Source organism: Euprymna scolopes, chromosome 14 (assembly GCF_053919585.1).
Source record: "Euprymna scolopes isolate OS-2025 chromosome 14, ASM5391958v1, whole genome shotgun sequence".
In the NCBI taxonomy this organism is placed as follows: Eukaryota; Metazoa; Mollusca; class Cephalopoda; order Sepiida; family Sepiolidae; genus Euprymna; species Euprymna scolopes.
In genome coordinates, this window is record NC_136495.1 from 121,021,831 (window position 1) to 121,033,063 (window position 11,233).

Here is an 11,233-nt window from a genome sequence, read left to right on the forward strand (position 1 = left end):
GCTTTTGTTCTGATTCAGAGTTAAATCGTTGCTGGTGTTTGTATTGACCTTTTTGTTTCAGTGATTATTGTAAGGATTCGATAAATAATGGTGCTTTTGTTGAAAGTATGTATTATCTCTATTTGATTCTCATTGCGCGTGTTACGAGGGTTATCTTTGTTTAGAAAGGTGATTGCATTATTTTCACTTTTGAGGTGAATTTTTATTGTGGAGATAGGATTTTTTAATGCAGTTTGTAGCTCCTATCTTTTTTTCTTTTTTTTTTTTTAATAGATATTGCCCTGGACAAAGCATGAAGCCACTTGTAATGAGTAAGCAAGAACGAAAGATGATTATCATAAAGGCAGTAGATATCTATTGGCCTTAGTCTGTAAAAGAACGTCTATAGGTAGGAGGAAAACAGTCAGCAAGCCTGTAGTTCTTAGAAAGAACCTACTGAAATAGGAAACTATATTTCAATGAGATATCAAAACATCGAATTGATGGAGGCAACTATACCAACGAATGAAACAAGCTGGAACAAAGAAAGCAGGAAATAGATTAGACAATTCTGTAAAACGCATATTATAGAAAAGATTGTGACTAGCAACATCACGTCAGTGAGAGAGAAGTTGAAGAGAAAAAGAAAGGGTGGATCCAATAAAATTACAGATATACTTTTTAACCTTATCAAGAACCCATAAATTGGACAGATATTTACCAGCCCAAATAAAGAACACATACCATAATAGTACTAATAGAAGAGACTAAGACTAGCAATTGCATGCCTGTGAGAGAGAGGGTATAGGGTTAGGGTATAGGGTTAGGGTTAGGGTTAGGGTATAGATATGAAGAAAGGGTAAAACAAATTAAATAAATAAATAAATAAAGTCTGCAATTCTTGTAAAGAAGCTACTGGAATAGAAAGATGTATTGCAGTAAGATAACTGAACAGCGAATCGATGAAGATCACTAGACCAACGGGTCAAACGAGATGGAACAAAGGAAGCAGGGTATAAATCAGACAAATGTAAAGAACACATATCGTGATAGTACTTATAGAAGAGGCTGAGACTAGCAACATCATTCCTGTGAGAGAGAGAGAGAGAGTGCAGATATGAAGAAAGGATAAAACCAACCAAATTACAGATATACTTTTTAAACATATCAAGAACCCTTAAATGTGACAGTGATTCACCAGTCCAAATATGACAATAGTGCTCCATACAAGGTAGTCAGTAGATTTGTAGAGATAGAAAATATCCTGAGGTGTGAGAAAATGTTTGGGGCAATAAAGAGAACTGATATATATATATATATATATATATATATTATTCCTTAATTGGAATTCATTTTTGAGATGAGCATTATATATATTAATTTATTTTTATTTCGGACTATTATTCTCATCTTTATTAGTTGTTTTTTTTTTCATCTTTTATTGGTTTGTTTATTCGCAACGTTTCGGCCAATTATTCCTCTGGCCTTCGTCACGTGGTAACCGCGACGGATAGGAACTTTGAATCTCCTAACTGCATTCTCAGCCATCACTGCCATCCGTAGTTGTTGTCGTCTCACCACATTTTTGGCCAATTAACCTCTGGCACGCTTTGGGTGGGATTGAAACCGCTATCTTCAGACAATGTTCATCTGGAACAGTAGAGATTCAACGTCTCTATCAACTGCGCCACGGGCCCCAAAGGGCGATCAAGGTTGGATTCTTTGATCTTATAAATCCACATTTTACGAAGGCCAGAGGAATAGTTGGCCGAAACGTTGTGAATAAACAAAACCAATAAAAGATCAAAAACAACAACTAATAAAGATGAGAATAATAGTCCGAAATAAAAATAAATTAAAGAGAACTGACTTCATGAAAAATAGACAGAACGATGATTCTAATGGATAGACTCCAAGAAAGACTTGATCAGAACGATCAATAAGTTTAAGAGTTGATTTCTTCTCAAGAACAGAGCCAAAGAAATGTCACATTGCCTCTGGTGCTTGTATAAAAGAGAATGGAAGTCATGTGACTAATCAAATTAAATCAAATTTATTTGGTCCAAATTTGATTTATAAATGGAAAAAGATATAAACTAATATCCACAAATCTGATTATTTACATATTTTAGGCGAGATTTTCTGTAGAAATAAGATTTTGAAGGAAGCCTGCACGTTCTTTAGAAGAGTTAAGTATTTTTTTAGTTTTAGATCTAGCAATTTTCTTCTTAGAAAACTAGTGGGGTAAACCCAGCCTTGCCCAGTCATAAAATACGCTTAAATATATTCTAATTCATGCATATTTCGTATTTATTATTACAGAGCCAATTCTCTATTGAATATTATTTATATAGTTCTGATTTTTTTTTTTTTTTTACACAGTGATCACCACTTATTAAGGCCCGGAAGCCACTCAGGGATAAGGGTTATTGCAAGTACATTACGTTAGTGTGGAGATTTGATGAAGTGTTTACTTAAGGAGGCGGTTCATAAGGAATTTGTTAACGTTGGACTTGAACACATCCAAGTTGTAGTCCGGTGGGAAGCAGGCAGACGGAACAGAGTTCCACAGGCGTGCAGTTCTAAGAAGTTATTTAAAAGTTAAAAAAAACAAAATGCTTTGGGTGCCATCAGCTACAATCGAAACCAAATCATTTAGAGCTCCAGTCGTATTCCCTACAGTTTGAGCTATCAACATATCAACAGATAGATAAGATTAAAAATAAAACCACTTTAAGCTATAAATGAATTTGCGCCTGCACAGAAGTAACAGAAAAATATGTCAGCAAGTTGATATAAACATTTTGTATTTCAACTTGCCGACATATTTCCGTATACGTTATTCATCCATCCAAACAAAGATTTTACTTGTTATAAAACCATTCTTGGTGTACGATTACTATTTCCTGTTAACTTCAGCATTATGTGACTAGTAGTTTAAGAGTTTATCGGTTAAATATTTAGACAGGGACACATGCATACATCTACTGTTTATATTTATATAGTTGTATACAAGGTGCAACAATAAAAATGTCGGCTTAAAGTAAACAACACTACAGCTTTATGTGTAAACTTTGATTGAAAAAATCAATTCAGTTAACTTGACAGTTAGAGCTGACATCTATTTAATGTACCTTCAGCTTCAATCACCATATATATATGGGTCCGGAACTGGAAGCATGCCTTTTCCACAAGTGCCAGCAGGAGCTCGGCGAATACTTGGTGGATGCTGGCGAGCAGGCTTGCTTTGGTGTTGTGGGAGGTCATGTCGGTGATGTTCCCGATGTATGACCAAACAAAGTAGTCCAATGGGTTCAGGTTGGAGGAAAAAGGGGGCAGTGACAGAAGGGTATAAATTTGTAGTTTTCTGAAACCAAGCCTGGGTCTCTTTGAACTTGTGGGCCGGCGCCGAGTCCTGCTGCCACATGCAGGGTCTTCCAGCGGCCACCTGATTGCACCAGGAGATTACCACACTCTTCAGCACATCCAAGTACACTTTGGTGTTGACTTTCAAGCCTTCGAAGATGTGAGATGGCACGATGTGGCCCTCACTTAAAACTACACCAAAGACCATAACCATGCCCCCAAACTTTGCTTTCATCATCCTGGGCACGTCCCTGTTATTCGTAGCAATCTACCGATGCATTTTGAGGGTGCTGGCAATGGTCCTGTTGTCATAACTTAGATCGGCAGAGAGCATGAGTTGTACGCTCATTGAACATTGTGTCACTTTCAGTCATCATAGAAAACTTCTATCGCTGTTGGGATTTGTACACAACTGGCCAACTAGTAGATGGTCTTCAACAAAAAAGAAAACCGGTTTTAATCAAACGGAAATGGAGTCATGTAGGCAACAATTTTATCGTTCCACCCTGTAATCTTGTCATTTTGAAGTGAAAGAGTTTAGCGGTAGTTGTGTTACTGTTAAGTTGGATTGAGCTGGGAGAATGGAATCAATGTTTTTTATGCCTTTGGAAAAGGAATGTCTTGTGTCTATTTAATATCCGTTAGAGTTTTTTTGGGGGGTTTTTTTTTTCACTTTTCTATATTTTAGTGATCTCCCAGGCAATATTGCACATTTTAGTAACGTAAGAATATATGTTCTAACTTTTAAATTTATGTGAAGTTTTGAGATATTTAAAGTCAGAATATAAATATCGATGCCAATTATTTGGTTGGGTGAGTGTGAATTTTACTCAACCTTCTTGATTTTCTATTAATAAATAGTTAAAAAAAAAAACAACAAAAAAAAAACGGTGTATACGTAGGTGAGATCTGTACCCATATTAAATAATCTCACAAAGTGTTGATATGATATGCCACAGAGACAAATCAAACCAAAAAGTGTTAATTATTTTATAGAAATCAATCCAGACATGGTGTGAAGCCACTTGATATAAAGTTTTTTTTTTTTTTTTCCAAGAACAGCAAAGCGCAGCAATGACATGCGAAGTTAGGGAAGATTTGGCCGAGAAAAAAATAAATAAAATAATTTTTTTAGTGGAGATCACTCATTTCAGTTAACGAAAGACAATTATAGCAAAGACTACTGGTCTTAGTCTTGAAGTTTAAGATCCTAGAAATCAAATGATACCTTTCCGGGACTAACAATTGATCTGTATTTGAGGTACATTTATATTCGAATCTTTCATTAAATGGCTCCTTAACCTTACAAAACACTATGTTCGTGAAGAAGTTAGGAATATAATTTCCATTTCGATTTAATTAAATTATAGTTTTTGTGGTCTTTGCTCTTATTGGATTCTACGTAAAGAATTTCTTTAATCTTGTGGATTGAGGTAATATCAGTTGGAAAAGGTGCCCCATTCCTCATAAAAAAAACTTGTATAGGATAGCCATTATATATATATATATATATATATATATATATAGTCATTCACATACGGTATTGTTTCGCTGTATCACAGCTCATCAGTGTGGCTAGACAGGCAACTACCTCAAGCCAGGATCGAAACCCGACCGACCGTACGACAGTCAAGGGTTTGAACTATTACGCCAATCAGCAGCTGCTGTGCGCGCAGTGAATTAACAATGTTTTGACATCGCCTGAATACCTAAGCTCGATTTGTTTACACAAAGAGCATCGCTTAATACGCCAATGGTATATCATGTATCACTTCCCAATATGCTCAACTCAAGGAGCATTATAGTCATCCACATACAGTACTGTTTTGCTGTATCACAGCTCATCAGTGCAGCTAGACAGGCAACTACCTCAAGCCCGGATTGAAATAGTAATAAACTTGATTATAACAATCAAGTGAGCTGAATTATGTACGGTTTCAATTCAGATCAATAAATAACATAACCGTAAAGGTAAATCGTTTTTTGTTTTTTTTTAGTTTAGTTTAGTTTAGTTTCGTATATGCAAAAATGTATAATAGTTTATGATTATTGATGTTATTTTCATAAGTATACGTACATAAATTAGAATTAATAAATTTACTAATTATTAAATAGAACATTTTGGCAGAATATTCATAAATCAATAGAGAATGTTAATATGAATAGTTGGGTTTAGTAGCTTTATTTTTAAAATTCAAAGTGGCGTAATGGAAACATATTAAAAGGTATTTGCAGCTTCTCTTCCAATTTTCAGATTTTAATCATGTCAAATCGCACGTTATTTCTTTTTGACGGATAGATTGATGAGTTAAGGGCATAATAGATTCACTAATTGATATAATAATTAAGTGATTGATTTTGCGTTACGAAAGAGATACTGTCAAGAATTGTAAATGTCACCTGAATTAAAGGAATAAATTATAAGATGGTCAACACCATGGATGTTGGAATATAGTTTTTTGTCATTTATTCACTATATATATATATATATTTTTTTTTTTACAAGATGATCAACACTTATCAAGGCCCGGAAGCCACTCAGGGATAAGGGTTATTGCATGTACAGTACGTCAGTGTGGGGGTTTAATAAAAATGTCTACTTAAGGGGCGGTTCATCAGGAATTTGTTTACGTTGGACTTGAAGACATCCAGGTTGTAGTCAGGTGGAAAGCAAGCAGACGGAACAGAGTTCCACAGGCGTGCAGTTCTAAGAAAGCTTTGTTCATGGAATCTACGTTTTGATTTAGGCACAGATAAAGAGTAGGGAAAATTTTTGACAGTGGTTTCAGCTAGATGGGTGTTTTCCGTAAAAGATTTGCGAGGGAAGACTAGAGATTGGAGCTCAGACGAGCACCTGCCATGGAAATAACGATAAAACAAAGATAGGCTCGCAACGTCTCTTCTGTGGGAGAGAGGTTGCAGGGTAGAGAAAAGGGCATCCCCCACTAAGCCACAAAGTCTATTTTGTACTCTGTCAAGGCATGATAGGTTGTTTTTAGCAGCTCTTGCCCAGATATCGCAGCAGTATTCCATCCTTGGGCATACTTGGCTTTTATATAGATAGAGAATTGCATCAGTAGTGAGATATCTTCTGGAGCGGTAGAAGGATCCCACCATCTTTCCTGCGACCTTGGCAACAGACTTGATGTACGTGTTCCATTTCAGATCAGGAGTAAAGGTCAAGCCCAGAAGCTTGTCAAAACATGGGGCTTCTCCTAGACGAGAGCCATCCATTTCGATTAGTGCCAGATGGGGATCAGAGCGTTGATGATGTAAAGATAGGAGCTTGGTTTTAGATGCATTAAAGATAACCAGCCACCTCTTCCCCCATTGAACCACGTGCTCGAGATCAGAGGAGAGAGAATCAGAGAGAACTTTGTCATTTACAGCCTTTGATGTGTTGCCATAGATGGTCATGTCAACAGCATAGATATCAACCAATGATTTAAGTATGTGCTTAGGGAGATCATTGATGTAGATTAGAAAAAGAGTTGGGCCCAGGATGGACCCCTGAGGGACTCCAGCATTAATACTGTGGGCCTCTGATTTCTGACCATCAACCACTACTCTTATGAGCCTATCAGAGAGAAATGATTTAATGATTGAGAAAACATTTCCAGTGGAAATCTTGTGCCTTTATGCCATACCTTGTCGAAGGCCTTTGATATGTCAAGAGCAATTGCCCTAGAAAGGAAGCCTTTGTCAAGAGATTCACTAATCCTATGAGATATAACCATTAGCACATCTGCAGTAGATCTTGCAGAGCAGAAACCATATTGCATGTCACTTAGAAGGTTATTTTTGTTGAGGTGGTTGACTATTTCTCTATTTAATATGGGTTCCAGCAACTTACTCATGACACACAGGAGACTTACTGAGAGGGAGATGACTTTTCATCTCAATTCTTAAATACAGGGCATACTGATGAGGTTTTCCAGGGTGTTGGAAAGCACTTCTCCTTAAGGCAACGCTTAAACAGTTTCATAAGTATGGGAGAAAGTTCAGGTTGAAGCTTTTTTAACACTATAATTGGGATGCCGTCAGGGCCAGTTGCTTTACTGGAATCAAGGTTCTTGATTAGCTTGGCAACCTCATGCACAAATATTTGTATGTTACCTAGCGTGTTCTGTGTTATAGAAGGAAATATGGGAAGTTGATGGCCTTCGTCGCATAGGGTAGAATTAGCTGCAAAGTTCTTGGCAAATAGTTTGGCCTTGTCTGATGCTGATGAGATGACCTCAGGTCCATTGATGATGGTTGGGATAGAACGCACACTTCTGTTCAGGATCCTATTTGTTATTTGCCAAAACTGGTGGGAACCAAGCTGCTGATCAGCTACTGTGGATTTAACGGACTGCGCATATAGCTCTCTTGCATTTTTTATTACTCTTTTACAGTGGTTACTGGCGTTCCTGAAAGTGGCTTTAGTCTCAGTGCATCTATTACGTTGGTAGCTATGGAAAAAGTGGTTTCTGTGCGCAATGGCAGCAGCACATTTTGGGGAGAACCATGGCTGGCTGTTGGGGTTTTGTTGGAATTTTTTAGATGGTATGAATCGGTCTATGCCTACAATTAGCCATTTAGTCAGGTCTGATACTATAGAGGACACATCCTTTTTAAACATGGAATATAGAGGTAGATCAGATATAAATGTACGGAAGCTATCCCAGTCAGCCATGGAGTATTGGTATACAGTACGGTGGAGGGGTACGTCTGGGGGCTTATTACATTTCATTTTTATCTTAACTGATACGATGGAGTGGTCGGAGGATCCTAGAGAAGAAAGAACGGCACATGAACATAGCTCAGGGGAAGTGGAGAGAAAAAGGTCTAGAAGGCTTGCATACTGACCTGTAGTATCAGGCACACGGGTGGGCTCGCGAACAATCTGAGTGAGGTCATAAGCAATGGCAAAATCATGACAGAACCTCCCCTCATCGTCTGTCTTATTTGAGTGGGTCAGCCATTCCACGTTATGGATGTTGAAGTCACCACAGATGTGAATGTTAGCCGAGGGATGTGCAGAGAGGATGTGGTCAATTTTCTCAGATATACTCTTAAAGATAATAACTCCGCTGTTATGGGGCCAATAAAGGGCAAATATAAATGCAGTGGTGTAAGCAAGTGCAACCCGGAAACACATATAGGGTAAATTAGGATCTTCTCTAGAGATATTCCTGCCACACGGGAAGCCATCTTTAATGTAGGCCCATATTCCATGCCTATGGCGGTCTTGGGGGTCAGATTTAGATGTTAAGTTAGAGTATCCGTTAATTATGAACTCATCTAGGGAAGTGGTCGGCCCTATTCCAGTTTCGCTTAGAAAGAATATGTCCGGTTTCGTCTCCTGTAATTGTGTTTCAACCTCTGGAAGGTTGGAACGTAGACCCCTGATGTTGGTGAAGGAGACATGGTAGTAGGGGTCTACGTTGGAAGATAGGGTTCTAGGTTTATTCGAGTTTTTTTTCTGGAGATATTTCATGTTGAGGTATATATATACCCGTATTCCTACCTTTGTACTTGTGACGTTAATACACTTCGTTTGTTAAACCAACCTCGACTTGATTTTCTTCTTTTTACTATTGTGTTACGACGCACACACACACACACACACACACACACACACACACACACACACACACACACATATATATTCTACAATATCGTGACGTAATATATATATAGCTCGCAATTTGTTTACAAACAAAACGTTTGAGCCCTCTACGAGTAGCGGACGGATGTTTATTTAAATACGCATTCCGACAGTTTAATTTCGGCCACCGATTCCGTAGTCAGGGGGTAGGACTGCCGACTGTCATTACGACGGTTCTAGGTTCGATCCTCGGCTTGGGAGAGGTGTTAGTCTAGCGGCACTGATAAGTTGTGAAACAACGAAACAGGTCTGTATGTCGATGACTAAAATATATTTTATATATATATATATATATATATAGAGAGAGAGAGAGAGAGAGAGAGAGAGAAAGAGAGAGAAAGAGAGGAATTCACTTCTTAGTAAACAAATTAATTTATATATATATATATATATATATATATATATATATATATATATATATATATATATACTAGCATTTAAGCCTGGCGTTGCCCGGGTGTTTGGAGGTGTATGTTGATCAAAAACAATAAAAAAAAAAACGCGGTCAATTTTTATTAAACTTTGACCCCTATTATGACCCTTAACATTTATTGTTTTGGGCTCAAATCGAGTTATTAAGTTAGATCCATGTTCTAAAATTTCAAGTGTTTAGACCCAAAATTTTCGGAGGAGTTTGGTAGAGTTCTCAAAGGTCAAATCGTTGAACTTTGCCGCTTAACACACATATTTCTGGCCAAAACCAATCATACCGATTTACCAAATCTCAGTACCCTGTATATCAAATTTCGAGTCTGTAGATTGAAAATTGACAGAGTTATTGCATAGGGAAATGTACACAGACAGACACACAGACACACACACACAGACACGTTCACTTTTATAGATATTTTGGCCCGGCGTTGCCCGGGTGTTTGGAGCTGTACACTGAACAACAAAAAAACAAAACAAAAAAAAAGGTCAATATTTTAACTTTGACCCCTATGTTGACAGAGTTATTGCATAGCGAAATGTACACAGAAACACACACACACAGACACGTTCACTTATATATATATATATAGATAGATACATACATATCTTTGTATCTATCTATATATCTATAAAAGTGAACGTGTCTGTGTGTGTGTGTCTGTGTGTGTATGTGTGTGTGTGTATATAAGGGGTCAAAGTTCAACGATTTGACCTTTGAGAACTCTACCAAACTCCTCCGCCAATTTTGGGTCTAAACACTTGAAATTTTAGATATAAGTTCCTTGGACATGGATCTAACTTAATAAATCGATTTGAGCCCAAAACAATAAATGTTAAGGGGTCATAATAGGGGTCAAATTTAAAACAATTGACCTTTTTTTTTTCTTCTTTTTTTTTGCTCAGGATACACCGGTAAACACCCGGGCAAGGCTGGGCTGAAGTTCTAGTATATCTATAAAAGTAAACGTGTCTGTGCATTTGTGTGTGTGTGTGTATACCTTTCCCTACGCAATAACTCAGTCAATTTTAAGTATACAGACTCGAAATTTGAGATACAGGGTACTGAGATTCACGAAAATCTTTGTGATCCGTTTTCGGCCAGAAATTTGCCTGTTAAGGGGTCAAAGTTCAACGATTTGACCTTCGAGAACTCTACCAAACTCCTCCGAAAATTTTGGATCTAAACACTTGAAATTGTAGATATAGGTCCCTTGGACATGGATCTAACTTAATAACTTGATTTAAGCCAAATACAATAAATGTTAATGGATCATAATAGGGGTCAAAGTTAAAAAAAATTGACTTCTGCGGTCTCTATCAAATTACTCAGACAATTTCTGGTCTAAACATTTGAAATTTTACATAAAGCGTATTCAGAGATAAGGCAAGCTTTTTAATCGGTTTGCGTCGAAAATTTTTAGGTACCAATGTATAAATGTATGTATGTATGTTTGCATGTCTGCCTTAAACTTTCGACATAGCGGACGGATTTTACCAAGATCCGTATCGTGTTAAAGTCCGACCTTTCAGACGACAAATATCGAAAAATTTGCTAAAAACATTAATATCTTCACCTTCAACTGGGAACTTTTCGGGGGGGGGGGGGGCTTTTTCCGCTGATATTTTTGAAAGTCATCCTCTCCTTTCGATTGTCTAGCTTCAATTTTAAAATATGTCAATTCTGGTTTGGCAGTGGTCGTACCAGCATAGACGTCAGATTTTTTCCTGTTCTTTGCTTCGCGGTTCAAACCTGCCTTCCTACAACCACTTTTTTTTTGTTTTTTTTGTGCTCAACAGACACAT